At 41.4% G+C, this 19,738-nt stretch overlaps 1 protein-coding gene across 10 annotated transcripts in view; it reads left to right on the top strand.

Moving 5' to 3' along the window:
• Window positions 1-19,738, top strand: part of CRADD (CARD and death domain containing adaptor protein) — a 189,560-nt gene that overhangs the window by 108,201 nt on the left and 61,621 nt on the right. The window contains exon 3 of one of the 10 annotated variants that reach the window (XR_012518373.1): window positions 1-4,224. This exon is cut by the window's left edge and continues 8,789 nt beyond it. The exons of 8 other annotated variants lie outside the window; for them this stretch is intronic. The gene's annotated coding sequence lies outside the window, so the exon portion shown is untranslated. One more of the 10 variants, XM_039472427.2, reaches the window with a different exon arrangement.

The following is a 19,738-nucleotide window of genomic DNA, read 5'->3' as shown; positions in this document are numbered from 1 at the left end:
GCAGTAAAACCAAATAGATCTGTCAGTTACTGTCTTGAGGTAGAGCCCCTAAAGCAGTAAAACCCATCTTTGACAATGAGGAAGCCTGAGACAGTATTTCCTCCTTAGGACAAAAGGCCAGTGGCTAATGGCCCTTCTGTGACTAATAATAATTCTGTACTTTGATTAACCCTAATTTTGAAAGCATGTGCTACATGCCCTACTATGTGCTGGGCACTATGCCAGGAGAATAATGTAAAGATAACCAAAGCATAATGCCACTATTGCCTACAAGTCTGTCTCAGCTGTTTAAGGATTTAGATTGAAGAATTGTGTATGAGTCCACTTTGAGAGGTTATACATACAGCTTCCAATAATGTTGCTATTGCTCAAGATATCTTTGAAGTCTCTCTTTGGAATTTGCTTTTAGAGCTCTTGGCATATTCTGCTGAAGATTTTTTTTTTCCCCTGGTGGCATTCATTCTTAGAAGGTGGATTTGATGTCGGGGACTAGCCAAGGGTTGTTCATCATTAAGTTGGCTTCATGGGTGGTGGTTAAACTGGCTGGAGTAATTTGTGGTTAAAAACGAGCCAGGACTGTAAAGTAGTATGACAGGTTTTTTGTGTATATCACATCAACTGATTGTAGAGATAAAAGTAGTTCCAAAAAGGCGATCTGCAAATTTTTTGTCCTGAACCAGTATCACTGGAATATATTTGTAGCTCCCTAACAGGCTAGTTTTGAAATAAGTGGTACTCACATGTGCATATGTTGTAGTATGTCTGCTGTGCCTTGTACTTAACCTCTTAGCAAACTCAGTTTTGTTTCTTTGTTTTTTCCTTTTAAATGTTATTCTATCAAATTCAGGGATAGATTTTCTCCAAGAAAATGAAACAAATAAGATCCACTCTCCAGGGACTTTAATGGAAAGAAATAGATGCTTATACCAAGTTCTTTAAAACTATCCAAACTGGAAAGGATTGCCTCATAGCTGACTGTGATTATTCTGCCATGATTTGGGGACAGATACATTTCCCATCAGCATGTTTAACATGAGAATTAAAGAGTTCTGTGGTGTGGCCTGTTGACCTCATTTGTTCATTCCACAAAGATCTTTCAGAGTCCACTGTATGGCAGACATTATCACTTACCATGGTGATGATGGTGAAGCCATGAGCATGCTGCACTTAAGAAAGCCTGATCCTCAAGAATACAAACTCACTCAACAAGAAACTTGAGCGTAATTAATAGAAGTCTTGGTAATTATCCTGTCTTTTCCTTAGAGGATTATTTGGAGATTGTGAAGTGTCAAACCTCTCTATTGCATTTGAAATATGGCTCATCTCATGACCATTGGAATATATGTACACTCTGGAGGAAACTCATCTCTGCCATGGCATCTGTATTAGTCTGTTCTCATGCTGCTATGAAGAAATACCTGAGACTGGGTAATTTCTAAAGGAAAGAGGTTTAATTGACTCAGTTTCTCATGACCGGGGAGGCCTCAGGAAACTTACAATTATGGCAGAAGGCACCCCTTCACAAGGTGGCAGGAGAGAGAATGAGTACCCAGCAAAGGGGGAAGCCCCTTATAAAACCATCAGATCTCATGAAAACTCACTCACTATCACGAGAACAGGGTGGGGGAAGCCACCCCCATGATTCAATTATCTCCACCTTGTTCCTCCCATGACACATGGGGATTATGGGAGCTACAATTCAAGATGAGATTTGGGTGAGAACACAGCCAAACCATATCAGCACCTGACCACAGGGTGTGTGGTCCCTGAGGCCCAAGAGTGGATCTCAGAGTACCTCCTTAGCTTATGTACCACTGAACCCTTGTTAGAATGATGTTCTTAATTTTTTAAATTGAATCTTCTTGATTCAGGAATATTCTTGATTTGAAAGGGAGGGTCTGAACTAGTTGTCTAGTTCATCCTCCATCTGAGAACACTGTCTTGGTGTCATAGAAACAGCAGTGATGTTGGAATCAAAAGACGAACTTGCCAGCCCCAGCTCTGCCTCTCCTTAGCAGTCACCTGACCTATCCAAGGTTTAGTCTTCCCACCATTTAAGGCAGGCGTCCCCAAACTTTTTACACAGGGGGCCAGTTCACTGTCCCTCAGACCGCTGGAGGGCTGCCACATACTGTGCTCCTCTCACTGACCACCAATGAAAGAGGTGCCCCTTCCCGAAGTGTGGCAGGGGGCCGGATAAATGGCCTCAGGGGGCTGCATGCGGCCCACAGGCCATAGTTTGGGGACGCCTGATTTAAGGAAAACCAATACCACTGTTTTATTCACAGCAGTATTGTGGAATCACAGGAGACGGGGCACGTGAGAACCTTTTGGGAACTGTGGATGTTAGCCGTCATCAGCCTTTCCATAGTGAAGCTACCGCTGCTCTGAAATAGAAGCACCTCTCCTTCTACTGGACTCCTGGCACACTGTGTTCTACAGTTCTTAGCTCTTCTTATGTGCGTTATTTGTACATCTTATCCTCAGTGGTCAACCATTTCAAGATCAGAGACTGTGGCGGTGGTTTCTTTTTTCTTTTTTTTTTTTTAAATCTCCCCTACCCCATCTTTCTCTTTCCCACTTCCTGTGTTGACTGACAGAATCTTCCTATTTCCCAGAGTGCCAGAGTTTTTCTCTGAGGGGCAAGATCGTTGTTTCTCCGCAAGCAGAGGCTAAGAGGCACCTCAGGCAGTCATTTATTTTCAGAATGTGAGTAGCTTACCTCTAGTGGATTGCCTGGGAAGCTGGAGATGTGCTTCAGGGGAAAGGTGGCCCATCCACTTTTCCTGAACAGGCTGTACATGCAGCCTTGACAGCCTACTCTGCAGGAGCATGAAACAACTGAAGATGCGGTATTTGACTTCAATATCTTCATTCACTTTAGAGACAGAAAGGGTGATGATGGGTTCAGAAGAGCCACAGGGTGACTAAGGAGCACATGCAAAACAGTAATGTCCAGTATCGACTTTAGTTTCTGATTTGAAACATTTTTCAAAAATATCCTCAAGGATCTAGAGCTAGAAATGCCATTTGACCCAGCAATCCCCCTCTCCTGAAAAAAAAAAAAAAAGTCACGTATATTTAAAAAATTGGAAGCATCTCAGTGTTTTCTGGAGATGAGGCATGCCATGTGGTAGAAGGGAGGGTTGAGAAAGGGGCAGGCAGAGACTTTGGGGGATGAGGAGTGTGCACATCACCTTGCTGGTGGGGACTGTTTCATGGTTGGATACACGTATGAAAGCATATCAAATCACATACTTTAAATATGTGCAGTTTCTTGTGTATCAAGTGTACCTCAATCAAGTAGTTAAAAATTGAAGACCTTTATTATTCTGAAAGAAGGGAAATTTTGGAAAAGAGATGTTTTTCTGTAGAAGATAGCTTCTAGAAAAGAAAATCAAACACAGTCTAAGTTATTCTGTGTTTTATTCTCCTCCCTCCACAGATTCCTTGTTGTTTTGGGTGCTCTTATCTGAAATTTCACAATATGTGAAATAGCCTGAACTTTTTAGAAGTGAAGTTATAACTCCTTTTAGGTAGTAGTTGCGGTTTTAGAGAACAGTGTTTATACTGTTTCTGTAAATGGAACACAAGCTTCTCCCACCCTCTGGGGACCTTGTCACTTAGTGCAATTTTTTAGGAACTCTCCTAAGCAGTTTAAGTCCTGGCCAGAGGTCCCGGAGTTAAGGATGTTGTCAACTCTACTACTCATTTGAAAAATGCCTCGTGGAAACTAGCTGCAGAAAGAGCTTTGCTTCTCTGGGTAAAAACAACATGTGTCATCATTTCTCAGTTTACAATAGCAAAGACCTGGAACCAACCCAAATGCCCATCAATGATAGACTGGACAGGGAACATGTGGCACGTATACACCATTTCTAATAACTTTAATGGGTGCTGCTTCTTTCTTCTTTTTGGCCCCCAAGAGACTCAGAGATAAATTGGAAACTCAACTATAACCACCATGGTCTGCATACTTGGGTTTGTATTTTCACTGGTCTTGAGTTTCGATTTATTTATAGTTTTCTGGCTTGCAGTCTATCTTTGTCTAATACTAATATGGTTTTATGTGATTCTTGATGGAAGTCTCCTGAAATCCTTTTTGTAGTGAGCCAGAGAATGAAATCAGTGGTTTAATCCACCAGCTTTTCTTTAGGCAAGAGACATCTGGGCTAGAAGAATCAAAGATTATAATAAATTTGAAAAACCAGAACAGTTCTTCAGGTAAGTGTGATCTTTACGTTTGCTCCTGACCTTAGGAATTGACTTTAGGTCCCAGATTTTGAATTTCTTATGAAAAAAAAAAAAAAAAAAAAGAAAAAAGAAATACTTAATTAACAGTGATTATTGAGTATCAGCATCTCCTCCAAGAAATAAAATGCCATATACATAACACACACATACATACACACATACACATACACATATACTCTTGATAGTCCTACAAATGACTAATCACTCCCAACCCCCTGACTTCCTTCATTTTCATTTATACATTGGAATTGAGATCTCTGCTACAACAGGAGCTGTTGTAGAAAAAAAATATTTTTAAAATACTATGTTATGTAAATTAGTACAACCATTATGGAAAACAGTATGGGAGTTCTTCAAAAAACTAAAAATGGAACTATCATACAATCAAGCAATCCCACTACTGAGTATATATCCAAAGAAATTGAAATTGGTGTATTGAAGAGATAGCTGCACTGTCATGTGTACTACAGCATTATTCATAATAGCCAAGATATAGAATCAACCTTAGTGTCCGTTAATGGATGAAGGCATAAAGAAAATGTGGTAAATATATACACGATGGAATACTATTCAGCCTTGCAAAAAAGAAGGAAATCCTGTCATTTGAGACAATATGGACAAATCTGACAGACACTATGTTAAGTAAGTCAATAACACAAAGACAAATACTGTATGATTTCACTTACATGTGGAATCTGAAAGAGTTAAGCTCATAGAAACAGAGAGTAGAATGGTGGTTACCAGGGCTGGAGGTGAAGTTAGTCAAATGTACACAATCTGTTAGACAGGAGAAATAAGCTTTTGAGATCTATTGTACAGCACGATAACTGTAGTAGTTAATAATAATGTAATGTTTATTTCAAAATTGCTGAGAGTAAATCCAGATGTTCACATCACAAAAATATAAGTACATGAGGTGAGGCAGTATTTGTCTTTCTGTTATTGTTCTCGCAGAACCCTGGTGTCGTGAACTGTAATAGTGGTAGGAATTGCTGTTGTAGCGGATATAGCAGTAATGTTTTCTATGGAAAAACATAGAACTTACTACGTGCCAGGTACTGTTCCAGTTATGGACATTTATTCATTTAAATATATGAAGTAGATGCTATTATAATCCCCAATTACAGATGAGGAAACTGAGAAACAAAAAAGTTAAATAACCTCCAAGGTCATGTAGCTACTAAGTAGCAAAACTTTGATTTGAACCTGTGCTCTCTAGATCCTTTTTAGGCTCTTAACTGCTATAGTGTCTTAACTGGATTGAGGTTTTCCATAAAATTAAAGTTCTTCCTCAGTGCACAGAAAATTTTAACAATATATAGAATTCTCTGGATTTAACTTTTTTCTGTCTCAAATCTTTGTACCCAGGATCACAGATGACCAATGATTGAACAAGTAGCAAATTTCTTAATAGTCACATATGTAACATTATATACTGCAAGTTTAGCCAAACAACCCACAATAAATTGCTAATGAAGCCTAATAATTTGTAGTGAAAAAGCAGTAATATAATTGCAAATCATAAGCAACACAAGACATGCATGGGTGATTAGGCATCCTTCCCCCAGTTTACAGAAATTCCAACCATCAGCATATGCATTCCAAAAGGGTGCCAGGCATTGTGTGGCAATCAGACTTCTTACCATAATTTTGCATGGGAATTATCTAGAAACTCTAGAAATGTACTAATTTTAGTAATCCTAAATAACTTACTTAATAAGCTATATTATACACAAATATAAAACTAGAAAACGAAAGGTGAACTTGGACTTCCTCTATCCTTTGTAATAGTGGAAGGACCTGTGCTTTGCTGGATCGGTTTGCTTTTCAGGTGGAAGCCCTTGTGGTCCATTCAGTGGGCTGTGGGCCATAGTTTGAGAATCCCGCTTGAAAGGAAGGATACAGTTCATATGTTTTATTAAAGTCAGTCTGTTAAAGTGATTGAGCTGGAATTTTCTCAGTGAGAACACTATATAACAGGGTTTTCTGTTTTCCTTTTTTCTAACAAACAATACTTCTCACTTAAAAACAATTGTTTCTTGCATTGATGTCTGGGATTCAAAATAATCCTGTGGGTAGAGATTTGGGAATGAGTTGGGGAATAGGTGGAAGAAGTGGGATGAGGGGCGGATAATTATCAAAGCGGAGTGGCATGGGGCTTCATGATACTGTTCTCTCTACTTTTCTGTGTCTTTGAAAATAAAAAGTTAACGGCAACAGCAAAAACCTTCCTTGATTACTGTCCTGCCTACTTCATTTCTCAGCTCTTGTTCACATCAGAGCTTCTACAAACTACTCTGTATATCTCATTTCTACATCCTCGCCCTCCATTCTTTAAGCAACCCATTCACTCGGCTGTCAGCCCCACCAGCCCACTGAAATTACCTTTGTTAGGGTCCCCTCCAGTCTCCATCTTGCCGTATGGTGGTTAATTCTCTCTTCTTATGTGGCTTGACTTTCAGCAGCGTAGGATGGAATAGATGACTTTCTGTTTCTTGGAGTATTTTCTCTTATTGGCTGATGTCCACCCACACTTTTCTCATTTCTTTTGCACCTTGCTGGTTGGGCCTCCTCCATCTGACCTCTAGCTGTTGGAAAGCCTCCAATGCTTCATCATTAAGTTTCTCTGTATTCTTTCTGAGTAATCTCATTGGGTCCCATTGCTTTAAATACCTTCTGGTTCGTAACTTAACATCTGTAGCCCTGACTTCCAGACTTGAATCTGAGAGGCATCTCAAATTTAATGTATCCAAATCATAACTCTTAATCCCAGCCTTCTTTTCTTCCTCACCTCCTGGTTACCCCCATCTCAGTCAATAACACTGTTATACATCTGGCTGCTTGAGCCCTGAACCTTCGGCATCACCCTTGATGGCTCTTTTTCCCTCATATCCACATCCAGCTTATCACTGTGACCTATTGTAGTATCTCCAAATTTACCTGAATTTGTCTACTTTCCTTTCTTCCCCTGCTATGGTTCCAGTCCGAACCTGTAACATCTCTCACTGTTCCATATCACCTCCCAATCCATCTCTGCGTCTGTGTTTTCCCTTGGAGAGAGCAGCCAGAGTGCTCTCTTTAAACTGAAGTATCACTCCCCCACTTAAGTTCACCCATTGGCATCCCATAGCACTTAGAATAAAAGCCGAACTCCTTTGTGATGTACCTGCTGCCTGTGTCTGCCCCACCCTCCCGGACTCACCACTGCAGTCACAAAGATCCCCTTTCTGTTCTTCAGATATACCAAGTGGGAGTCAAATTCAAAGCTTTTGCAGTTCTTTTCTCTCTGCCTGCTATACAGATCACCATAAGGCTGGCATTCTCGTATTATCTAGGTTTCCTCTTAAGTCACCTCCCTAGAGAGGTTTGCCCTGATCACCCTATCTGAAGTATTCACATAACCCCAGGTCACACTGTATCTCATAGCCTATCTTACCTTAATTTATATGAAGCGTGTGTATTTTTGTATACTTGTTTTCTGCCCCTACCTATGAAGTCCAGAAGAGCAGGTACCTTGTTTGTCTTGTTCAGTGCTGTATCCCTGGCACCTAGAACAATGTCTGGAACATATAGAAGGTAATATTTATTGCACGAATGAACAAATCAATGACTTTTATTTGTGATTTAGGATCAAGGAACTTTTCCCCAAGGGCTAATCCATGCACTTTTACCCTACACTTCCTCCCCATCCCGATCTCCAGCTCTTCTGGACTGTGTGCTTGCAAACTGTGTAAAGGCTTGTTCAACATTCTTAAATAGGTTAAAGATGTACTGCACTTTGGGCTCTTTGTCATTTTCAAGTCACATTCTGTCCTGGGCACCATCCGGAGGGGTCTTGTCCAGTTTCCTAGTTTCTCAGAAAAACAGGAATGTTTCACGGCTGCTCGCACGTCCTGTTCTCTTGCAGTATTTGTACTTTACACCACTCACTGGCAGAGCCAAGGCCTATTCCATCTGAGCGAAGAGCAGCAGAGATCTGGTGGCTCCATTCGTTCCTTTGCTCTAAGACTCACTTGCTGCTTCTTATCTTTTCCTGACTATTTTTAGTTGCCCATTTGCTCCTTTCTTTTCCTTCCCATCTATTTTTCTTTTCCTACAGAACACAACCCATATATGTCTAGTTTAGTCAGATTAGCTTCTAGGAAGGCCCTTTCTCAAGCTTATTTACAAAATGAAAAGCTATACCCAAATGCTAATTTAATGTGATAATTGAGCAGCCTCTTGTAAAATAGCTAGAACAAGGGCAAGGATATTAATTTGGCTCTTGGACTGAGACACACTAGGAATGTCCCAGGGATTTGAACAATTTCTAATCTTCTCAGAGGATGGCATAAGGAAGTCCCTAACCAAAGTGAAATCCTTTGTCACATCCTAGAGTAGATAAGTATTTCAAGAATCTTCTAGACTGGGGATGAGTTGGCACCACTAAATATTATCTACTTATCTAATGCATGTATGTAATAATAGTTATCTATGTCTAATCAAGTGGCTGCAAGGGTAAGTTTTTTTTTTTTTTTTTCTTTTCAAGGGCTTTTGAGCTTTTTCCTCAGGTAATATATCTTAAGGGAAAACTTTCTATAAAGCTAAGTCATTGGGAGTTTATTTTTCTGCCATAGCCTACAGTTTTGTAATTAACATTCTTTTGCATGGTATAAATACAAATCTGTTCTTTTGTCAGGAACACTCTTTATAAACTACCATATAAAAGCCATCTGGGCTGGAGCAGTGGCTCACTCCTATAATCACAGCACTTTGGGAGGTTGAGATGGATAGACCATCTGAAGTCAGGAGTTCGAGACTAGCCTGGGCAACATGATGAAATTCTATCTCTACTAAAAATACAAAAATTAGCCAGGTGTGGTGGCAGATGCCTGTAATCCCAGCTACTTGGGAGGCTGAGGCAGGAGAATCACTTGAACCCAGGAGGCAGAGGTTTCAGTGAGCCAAGATCATGCCACTGCATTCCAGCCTGGGCAACAGGAGCAAAACTCCATCTGAAAAAACAAAAAAGGTTATCTGGATAATACATATTTCTTATTAGTATTTCCTTTTAGATCAATGAAAACATTTCTGTGGGGCTAGACTTTTCCTTGCCAAGATTATAATTTTTCTTCCGAGTTTTTACCTGAAGCTCCTATTTTCTAAGACCCTAGGGTTAATGAGTCTCTTTGACATTAATCATTTCAATTTTGCTGGTTCTGATGACCCTGTGCTACCTATTAGAGCTCCAGCTCTTTGCAAACCTCTCATCTGCCCTTGGCAGAAGAGTATTTCTTTTCTTAAGAGATATTCTTAAGATGCTCAAGTCAGATGCCCATGTATCTCACGTGCTCATGGGCGTCTTAGGCTGGAGACCACGTGGCACATCCTGGTAAGCACCTCTGCTGCTTTCACTGGCTACTGCTGCATCTGCTTGGTGCAGCTGCTGTCTCCACTGGGACCAACCCCTCCTCTTCCTTACAAATATTAGGAGGTGGGGAAAATGAAAATGCTATCATCAGAACATCTGGCATTAGAATTTGCTTTATGAAGAAAATAATCTTGGGGGAAAACACTTTGATGCGTGCTTGAGGAAGAAAAGGCAGCCCCAGAGGCCTGGGTGTCGGCAGAGCTGCTCTGTGTGAGCCAAGGGCAAGCATTTACTGGCTGTTTAGAGAGTGAGGGGGACACATGAGAGAATGAATGGGAGGGGAGGGTGGAAGAAGGGCAGGTATCAACTAAACGGCAGAAAATTGTGGGGAAGGTCTTGATGCACCTGTTGCTCGTGGTCTCCAAACTTTTCTATGAAGTACACCATGCTTGTGCATGCTCGCCTGGAGTGGATTTCATGGGGGTGAACTTGGAGATGCGTACATTCACATCATAGTCAGTGCAGTGCTGTGTAGAGACAGCAGTCATGGGAAACGGAGCCCAGAAATGAAGGAGGCCCTGAGAACATAATCCCTTGCCCAAATGTTAAGAAGGGCTTTGGGTTTCCAAAAGCTGTGGAGTTGGCGGCAGTTTGAACCAATTTTTTTCCTACATCTTGAAGGGCAGTGAGCATCCCACAAAATGTCTGGGCCACTTCTTGGTGGTACCTGGCATAACTTTGCCAAAAGAATTTTAAAACCACTGCAAAACTCAGCTGCTGGTACTGTCTGTTGTGTGTGCTTGGTATGTTTATGTGTCTTTAATGCTTTTAAAGTTTTTATTGCACAAAGAACATTATAACAATGCGTAACTGCGTATCAATAGCAACATTAAAAATAAAGACCAAACACATTTCAGTCAAATGTGCCCTCAGTGTCTGGCAGGCAGGTATGGCATAGAAAGGACAAAAAGAGGCACTTCCTGCCTTTAGGGAGCTTCCAGGATCGAGTCCCCAGTCCCAGCGCCCTATTGAACCAGCTGTTTCTGTTTTTCCATTTTAGTAGCATCACTGAGGCTTTGGGCGATTTATTAGAAAACCAGTAAGGTTTTGCTCAGTATTGGAAACAATCTCTTTCCACATCATTTCAGCCTCAGTTGAAGCCTCGTTTTCCTCCTTCAGCTTTACCTGAGACTCCTTCTGGTGAAACTCCGCTGCTCCTCCCTAATCCTGTAGCCTTCTCTGTTTTAACCCTCAGAACATGATTTGAAATTGGTGGGATGTCTTTTTGTTTCCCCAGAAATGATACCTTTCTTGAAGGCAGAAAACTGTGTTTTGTCTGTATTTTGTGGATCCCCATAAATATTTGTTGGATGAATGTTCTTGGGGACACTGCCTTAGGTACAGTAGAAGCAAAAGTGTTTTTTGGTTTTTGTGGTTTTTTCTGGAAAGAAGGGTGAGGTGAAGGGATATAGATAGAAAGACTGATAGAGTCATAATTGCAGCTTTGTCATTCACTCCTGTAAACATTTTACCTGTGTTACACTTCATTCAATCCTTTTGTTTGTTTGTTTGTTTTTAAGTAATTTTATTGAATACCAAACAATGCTAAAACAATTTTAACACATAATGCAAAAAGTCCAGCACTCAATGAGTTACAATTGGCAATGTCTAACACCAAATCAAATAATGTTAGGAATGCAGAGAGACAGAAAACTGAGATCCATGATGAGAAGGGGAAAAAAATAAATCCACTTTAACTGACTTAGAAAGGACACCTCAGATGAGAATTAAAAATAATAGGAAGGCCAGGAGTGGTGTCTCACGCCTGTAATCCAAGCACTTTGGAGGCAAGGCGGGTGGATCACCTGAGGTCGGGAGTTCAAGACCAGCCTGACCAACATGGTGAAACCCCGTCTTTAAAAAAATAAAAAAATAAATAGGAATGACACAGATGACAGAATTTGTAGACAAGAACATTGAAAGAAATGTGACTATATTTCTTGAATTAAAGAAGCTAGGCTGGCTGCAGAGGCTCATGCCTGTAATCCCAGCCCTTTGGAAGACTGAGGTGGGTAGGCCACTGAGGTCAGGAGTTCTAGACCAGCTAGGCCAATGTGGTGAAACCCCATCTCTATGAAAAATATAAAAATGAGCTTGGTGTGGCAGCACATGGCTGTAATCCCAGCTATTCAGGAGGCTGAGGCACAGGAATCGCTTGAACCCGGGAGGTGAAGGTTGTAACAACCCTATGAGATAGCAATTATCAGCTCCTCCCTCCCATCCATTATAATCCTGACCTCCCTGAAACACAGAGAGGTCAAGTGACTTAATCAAAGTTACACAGCTAGTAGGTGGCAATTAGATCTGAACTCAAATAGACTTCAGTGCCTGACCTCTTGACCATTCTTCTTCTTCTCCAAGGTGGGAAGAGACTGAGAGACCTCAGCTCCTGAACACCTGGAACTGCCAAGCCACAGCTGTTACTATTACTGTACTGTTACTAAAGAGCCAAACAAACCGCATGGCTGGCTCCTTTGGCAAGTACTTCCCCTCCAGATGTGCCCCTACTTAGCGCTCTGATAGTGAGCACAGGTGAGTCCCAGAAAAGCAGGCCAAGAAGTGCTGATGAGTTTCTCGCTGAGGCCCAGGGACACCCAGCCATGCCAACAACCAGCCCTCCCACGCCACTCCGCACTGTGTAGCCTGGCCCTCTCGCTGCTGTAGGAGCCCTGGGCTGTCTTGCACCTGTGTGGAAGAGGGAGGGACTCCCAGGAACAGAAGTAGGAGTCGGGGAGAGGAGGAGGAGAAGGGAGGGAAGAGGGGGAAGGGAGAAAGGACATGCGTTTCTACCTGAGTGCCTTTGGTTTTCTTATATTAATATAAGGACTTAACTATATTATTCTTTCTCAGATTGGGATCTAAGGACCCAAGGAATCCAAAAATTCTATGAGAACTAGGTATTTTTATGTAAATGATTAACTAAAACAACGAATGTAACCTTATTCTGGATCATCTTCGAATGGAGTCCTGCCTCTTGATTTTACTTTCTGAGGCTCTTTGTGACTGTGATGCATGCAAATATCAGTCACCCACAGTGGCCACATTCAGACTATTTGAAATACATTTTACATTGTAACCCAGCACACACATACATGTGAAGAGAAACGCACAGAAGTTTGCTAAAGTATTCCTCACCCTTTCTGCATAGGAGCATCCCTGTTGTTCCCCCTCTTCTATTGCCAGGTAGTCATGACCCACTATCAGGTTACAGCCTTCAATAAAAAGATCATAGCATATAACTGTGACCAGTCTGCTATTTTCTTTTGCAATGGAAATGTTCCACTGAAAGACATTTTATAGAATACATCTTTACCACCTTAAGTTGTTCAACAAACTGAATCTTTGACTTGAGATCATGAGAACAAAATAGAGATTTGAAATAATGACTGTTTTATTCCGTATTGCTGAAAAAAAAAAAACACCCAGATAGTTTAAAACTGTAAATCAGAACAGGGCAAATCAGAGGCTCATTGCTGTAGGGGTATAGACAGAAATAAGACTGATAGAGTAATAATTTCAGCTACACAATGATTTGCATCATTACAACCTATAACAAAATAGCCAGTGCCATGTTATTTCCTTTGTAAGCAGATGTAGTGCGTGAATCACGTCTTTGAATATGCCAGCTTACAATTCATTAGTAGAAAATGTGGTAAGTATACAATGATGACTGACTTTTTCATTAAACTTAACATTTTTACTTATTTTGGGATATACCGTATTAAGGTTCTCTAGAGGAACAGAATCAATAGGCGATAGATACATGATATAATATTAATAAATAGATTGACAGAGAGAGAGTAACAGATAGGTAGATAGATATAGACAGATGAAATTTATTATCGGTATTGGCTCATGTCATTTTGGAGGCTGAGAAGTTGTGTGCAAGCTGGAGAACCAGGAAACCTGGTGGTGTAATTCAGTATGCGTGTGTGTCAGGGTTGGGGCTGGGGTGTATAGGGTGGCTATGGTATAAGTCCCAGTCAGGGTTGGAAAGTCTGAGAAGAGTGCTGTTGCCCAGGTGCAGGAGAGGATGGATGTTCCAGCTCAAGAAGAGAGAAAATTCACTCTTCCTTGCTTTTTTGTTCTATTTGGGCCCTCTACAGACTGGATGGTTCCTACCCACTCTGGCTAGTGTTATGATTTGGTTCTGTGTGTTTATCCAATTCTCATCTCGAATTGTAATCCCCATGTGTTAGGGAGGAACCTGATTCAGCCACTTTCATAGTGTATGTGATGGTTAATTTTATGTATCAACTTCTCTGGGCTTAAGGGGTGCCCAGATAGCTGGCAAAACATTATTTCTGGATGTGTTCTTATTTTCATAAGAGAGTAGCATTTGAACCAACAGATTGAGTAAAGATCACCCTCACCGTTATTAGTCCATTCTCACACTGCTATAAAGATACTACCCGAGACTGGGTGAGTTATAAAGAAAAGAGGCTTAATTGACTCAGTACACATGGCTCAGGAAACTTATAATTGTGGCAGAAGGCTAAGGGAAAGCAAAGGGACCATCTTCCATGGTGGCAGCAGAGGGTGAGCAGGAGGAAGTGCCATACTTTTAAACCATCAGATCTCGTAAGAACTCACTCATTATCATGAAAACAACATGACATGAGCCAATACCTATAATAAATTTCATCTGTCTATATCTATCTACCTATCTGTTACTCTCTCTCTGTCAATCTATTTATTAATATTATATCATGTATCTATCGCCTATTGATTCTGTTCCTCTAAAGAACCTTAATACGGTATATCCCAAAATTAGTAAAAATGTTAAGTTTAATGAAAAAGTCAGTCATCATTGTATACTTACCACATTTTCTACTAATGAATTGTAAGCTGGCATATTCAAAGACGTGATTCACGCACTACATCTGCTTACAAAGGAAATAACATGGCACTGGCTATTTTGTTATAGGTTGTAATGATGCAAATCATTGTGTAGCTGAAATTATTACTCTATCAGTCTTATTTCTGTCTACACCCCTACAGCAATGAGCCTCTGATTTGCCCTGTTCTGATTTACAGTTTTAAACTGTCTGGGTATTTTTTTCAGCAATACGGAATAAAACAGTCATTATTTCAAATCTTTATTTTGTGGTTTCCTAATTCCTACATTCTTCTGCATGTATTCACTGGTATTGATCTGAAGAACTTTCCTTCCTTAACTATTTGATTGCCCTGAGATATAGTTCTTAGGCCCTATATTTATTTTTTTTGAGATGGAATCTTGCTGTGTTGCCCAGGCTGGAGTGCAGTGGTGTGATTTTGGCTTGCTATAACCTGGGTTCAAGTGAGTCTCCTGGGTTCAAGTGATTCTCCTGTCTCAGCCTTTTGAGTAGCTGGGATTACAAGTGCCCACCACCAGGCCTGGCTAATTTTTGTATTTTTAGTAGAGATGGAGTTTCACTTTGTTGGCCAGGCTGGTCTCAAACTCTTGACCTCAGGTGATCTGCCTTCCTTGGCCTCCCAGAGTACTGGGATTACAGGCATGAGCCACTATGCGGGCCTTTTAAAATTTTGTATTTAAATAGTTTTGGGAGGACAGGTGATTTCTGGTTACATGGATAAGTTCTTTAATGATTTCTGAGATTTTTGTGTACCCATCACTTGAGCAGTGTAACTGTATCCAATATGTTGTCTTTTCTCCCTCACCTGCTCCCATCCTTCCCCAACAAGTCCCTAAAGTCCATTATATTATTCTTTTTTTTTCCTTTTTTTTTTTTTTTCTTTTTGAGATGGAGTCTTGCTCTATCACTCAGGCTGGAGTTCAGTGGTGCAACCTTGGCTCACTGCAATATCCACCTCCCAGGTTCAAGTGACTCCCCTGCCTCAGCCTCCCATGTAGCTGGAACTACAGGCACGGACCACCACACCTGGCTAATTTTTTGTATGTAGTAGAGATGGGGTTTCCCCATGTTGGCTGGGATGGTCTCGATCTCCTGACCCTGTGATCCACCCGCCTCGGCATCCCAAAGTGGCGTGAGCCACCACGCCCAGCCCATTGTATCATTCTTATGCATCCTCATAGCTTAGCTCCTGCTTATAAGTGAGAACATACAATATTTAGTTTTCCATTCCTGAGTTTCGTCACTTAGAATCATGGCCTCCAGCTCCACCCAAGTTGCTGCAAAAGACATTTTTTCATTACTTTTTTTGGCTGAGTGGTATTCCATGGTGTATTTATACCACGTTTTCTTTATTCACTCATTGGTTGATGGGCATTTATGTTGTTTGTTATTTTTGCAGTTGTGAATTGTGCTGCTAAACCTGTGTATGCATGTGTCTTTTTCACATAACTTCTTTTCTTTTGGGTAGATACCCACTGGTGGGACTGCTGGATTGAGTGGTACTTCGACTTTTAGTTCTTTTTTTTTTTTTTTTGAGACGGAGTTTTGCTCTTGTTACCCAGGCTGGAGTGCAATGGCGTGATCTTGGCTCACCGCAACCTCCGCCTCCTGGGTTCAAGCAATTTTCCTGCCTCAGCCTCCTGAGTAGCTGGGATTACAGGCACGCGCCACCATGCCCAGCTAATTTTTTGTATTTTTAATAGAGACGGGGTTTCACCATGTTGACCAGGATGGTCTCGATCTCTCGACCTCGTGATCCACCCGCCTCAGCCTCCCAAAGTGCTGGGATTACAGGCTTGAGCCACCGCGCCCGGCCCTACTTTTAGTTCTTTAAGGAGTCTCTGTATGATTTTCCATAGTGGTTATACGAATTTACATGCCCACCAGCAGTGTAAAAGTGTTCCGTTTTCACCACATCCACGGTCACATCTATTGTTTTTTGACTTTATAATTATGTCCTAGGCCCTATTTTAAATCAGGTCTCTCTGAGCTGGATCTCTAATCAGCCATCATCATATCAGTGTGAAAACAGAGTGGAACCAGACATCAGTGACACAGCAGCCAGGAGACCTGCTGGGCCAGGCCACAAGCCATGTATTCCAATGGCCAGCTGGCCATGCTTCCTTCTTCCTTTTTCTCATCTACTGCAAGCTCAAGAGGTGTGGGCTGGGACAATATCTCACTGTTCTGCAGGTAGATGTATCTTTGTGGGGCCTCTGAATGTCCTCCTCAGTCTGCTAGTCTACTGACAGGTGAGGAAAACACCATCCAGACCTTTTTTCTGGGGGACCATTTGTTTTCCTGTAATCTGCAGAACGGACCAAGATAACTTTCGTCAGAATATCTTATTCTTATTCCTTTGTTATTAATACACCCTTTCCCAAATGCCTTCAGCTCCCACGCTGCCTCCTTTTGTAAGAACAGTCACTTCATGAAAGTGGGGGTGGGGAGTGGCTAGGAGGGTGCAGCATCTCAGTACTGGGGGAGCTTCTCAGTGTGAGCTCTGAATGCTTCAGGACGCCTTCCAACAGCTAGCCTTTCCTGTGTGTAAAAGGTTTCTCTGGAGTAATGGAGATAGCATGGCTGTAACTAGGCAGGAACTCCCCTTAGTGTCAGCTTGAGAGCAAGGAAGGAAGAGGAGAGGAGAGCTATGCCTCTGAAACGTACCATTTTGCTTCCAATGCCAGTTTTATTTCAGAGATAAAATGCCCGGCTTCAGAGCCATCAGTGATAATTGTTTGAGACTGACGACCTCGGGAAGTTGACAGAACACTAAATTCGGGGAGGAGACTAGAGTAGATCAGGATGATTTCTTGGTATACTCTCAGCTGTTGCCCACCATGTGTTTTCTCTTCTTTCTCATATACAGCCAGGCTACATTTCCCAGCCTGCCTCACAATTAAGGGAAACTGAGGTCTAGTCAGTGGAATATATGAATAGAGAGATGTGCACCACTTCCAGGTCTGGCCCATGAAAACCTCCCATATGCTGTCTCTCCTTCATGCTTCTTTTCCCTTTAGGCTGGCTGGAGGGGAGGCAGTTCCCGAGAGAGGCTTGGAAGTTCACTGAGCCTCCATTAAGCTGGGTTCCTGAATGATGGCAAGAAAGAGGCCCACTCCTTTATCCTGTTCACCTGCCAAGTATTGTTTGTGAGCAAGAAAAGAAATATCTACTGTAGTTGAGCCCATCTTAACAAATACAGTTTATCTTTTAAAGCCATTCCACGTCCACCATTTGGCATTAAGCATCTTTTTAAAAAAAAAAAAAAACTGTAAGTGCCCTGCCTTGCCAGTAAGCTGTTAGCAAGTCTTAACTCAGGAGATCTGTCTCTCCTGGCATTCTGAGAAGCAGAAGTCTGAAATTACTTCCAGCTGAAATGAAAAATAAACAAAAACCAGAAACTCATCTGTGGTAGGCAGACTAGCTTCCTTCCCACCAAGATGTCCATGCCTGAGTCTGCAAAGGGGACTTTGCAGGTGGGATTTAGGCTACTGATCTTGAGATGAGGAGATTATCCTGGATTATCTAGATGGGCCCATTCTATTCACAAGAAAAACTTGGAAAATGGAGGAAAAGAGTGGATCAGAGGGATGCGACATGTGGATTTGACCCACTGTTGCTGTCTTTAAAGATGGCAGCAAGGCCTTGGAGCCAAGGAATACATTCTCTAGAAGCTGGAATAGACAAGGCAATGGAATCCCCTCAGCGCCTCCAAAAGGGAGCACAGTCTTACAGATGCCTTGATTTTAACTCAGTGAGTCCCAGGTCAGGCTTCTGACCCTCAGAACTGTTAAGATAATAAATTTGTGCTGCGTAAAGTCATTGACATTTGTGGTCATTTATCATGGCAGCAATAGAAAACTAATACACCATCCCATACAAAACACTTAAAAAAAAAATACATATGTCTGTAGAGTAGGCACACGTGTCGGTTCTTAATGGCTCTCATCCTTATCTGGAAACTTGGGTGCTTAACGAATGCATTTTGGCAAGAGTGATGCCAGCGAGAATGTTCCTTGGTAGCTTAAATGTATCCAGGCCATTGCAATGATGCCTGACATTGAAGGGAAAACACACACATTTAGTCAGTCACCTGTATCATTTCGAATATCACGATTTTGGAATTGTATAACCAGGTGTAAACCAGCTACATCTGAGGGGAAATTTTCAGTTTTCATTCAGATGCTCTGGTAAGTGCTGACATACCCAGACTATGAGATTTGGATGGAACTAAAGAAGTCCCCAAGTCTCAGGAGAACAGTGAAATGCAGCCGGGGTGTCTGCCGGAGTCATGGTGTACTCATCAGAATGAGCTGCTGAATACTGTGGTCAGGCCCTTGGCTTAGGCAGGTGGCACCATTCAGATTTTCTTTCTTTCTAAATCACCCCTCCCCTACTGCTGAAACGTGACGGTTTCATCTCTCAGTTAGAGTCCTTCCAATTTACACCAAGCAGAACAGTTGGAAAATAAAGCCTCATGGCCAGGCAGTGGGTAGGGGTGAGAGGGAGGAGGAAAGGACGTAAACACATGATGCGGAATCAAAGGTTGAATGAAAGCCTCCTCGACTCAGACCTCATCCCAGTTTGCCCATGGACTCAGTGTCTGACCTTGCGTTAACCTTGCTGATCCTTAACTTCCCAGAACTCTGACAGATGATTAACAATACCTGCTATACAAAAGTGGCGAGAACTAATAAATGGTAGTTAAGGATGATGAGTAAGCCAAGCATAACAGCTACTGCTTTCAAGATTTCTCAGAATCCATTAGAGTTTCTTTTGTTTTAATGACTGTGATGAGTTCAGTAAGTCATTTCTGAGTTAGGCACCACTTATCTTCGTGTACGGAATATTCTTAAAGCCACAGTTACTTCTTTGCTGTGGTTATAAAGCAATGCTGAAGACCAAGTCGTGTTGCCTTTGTACATAGCCATTAAGGTTTCTCTTACTCTACGTGGGAATCCTGTAATACGGATTTCAGCCTTATACTGAGGTCAGTTGGGATCCAACAGATATTTCTGATTCTTTTTTTCTTAACATATATGTGATACAACTCTGAAGTGAGAATAAATGGAAAATCATTAGAAGACATATAGAAATTACTTTGAAAGGGTATATGGAGTCCATTTTTATTTTAGAAATTTGAATAAATTTTAATAAATTTATATAAAAGATTTTACATTGCTTTATACTCAATTTTTCTTTTTCTTTTTTTTTT

Source organism: Saimiri boliviensis, chromosome 7 (assembly GCF_048565385.1).
Source record: "Saimiri boliviensis isolate mSaiBol1 chromosome 7, mSaiBol1.pri, whole genome shotgun sequence".
Lineage (NCBI taxonomy): Eukaryota > Metazoa > Chordata > Mammalia > Primates > Cebidae > Saimiri > Saimiri boliviensis.
This window is presented reverse-complemented; position numbering and strand designations above follow the sequence as displayed.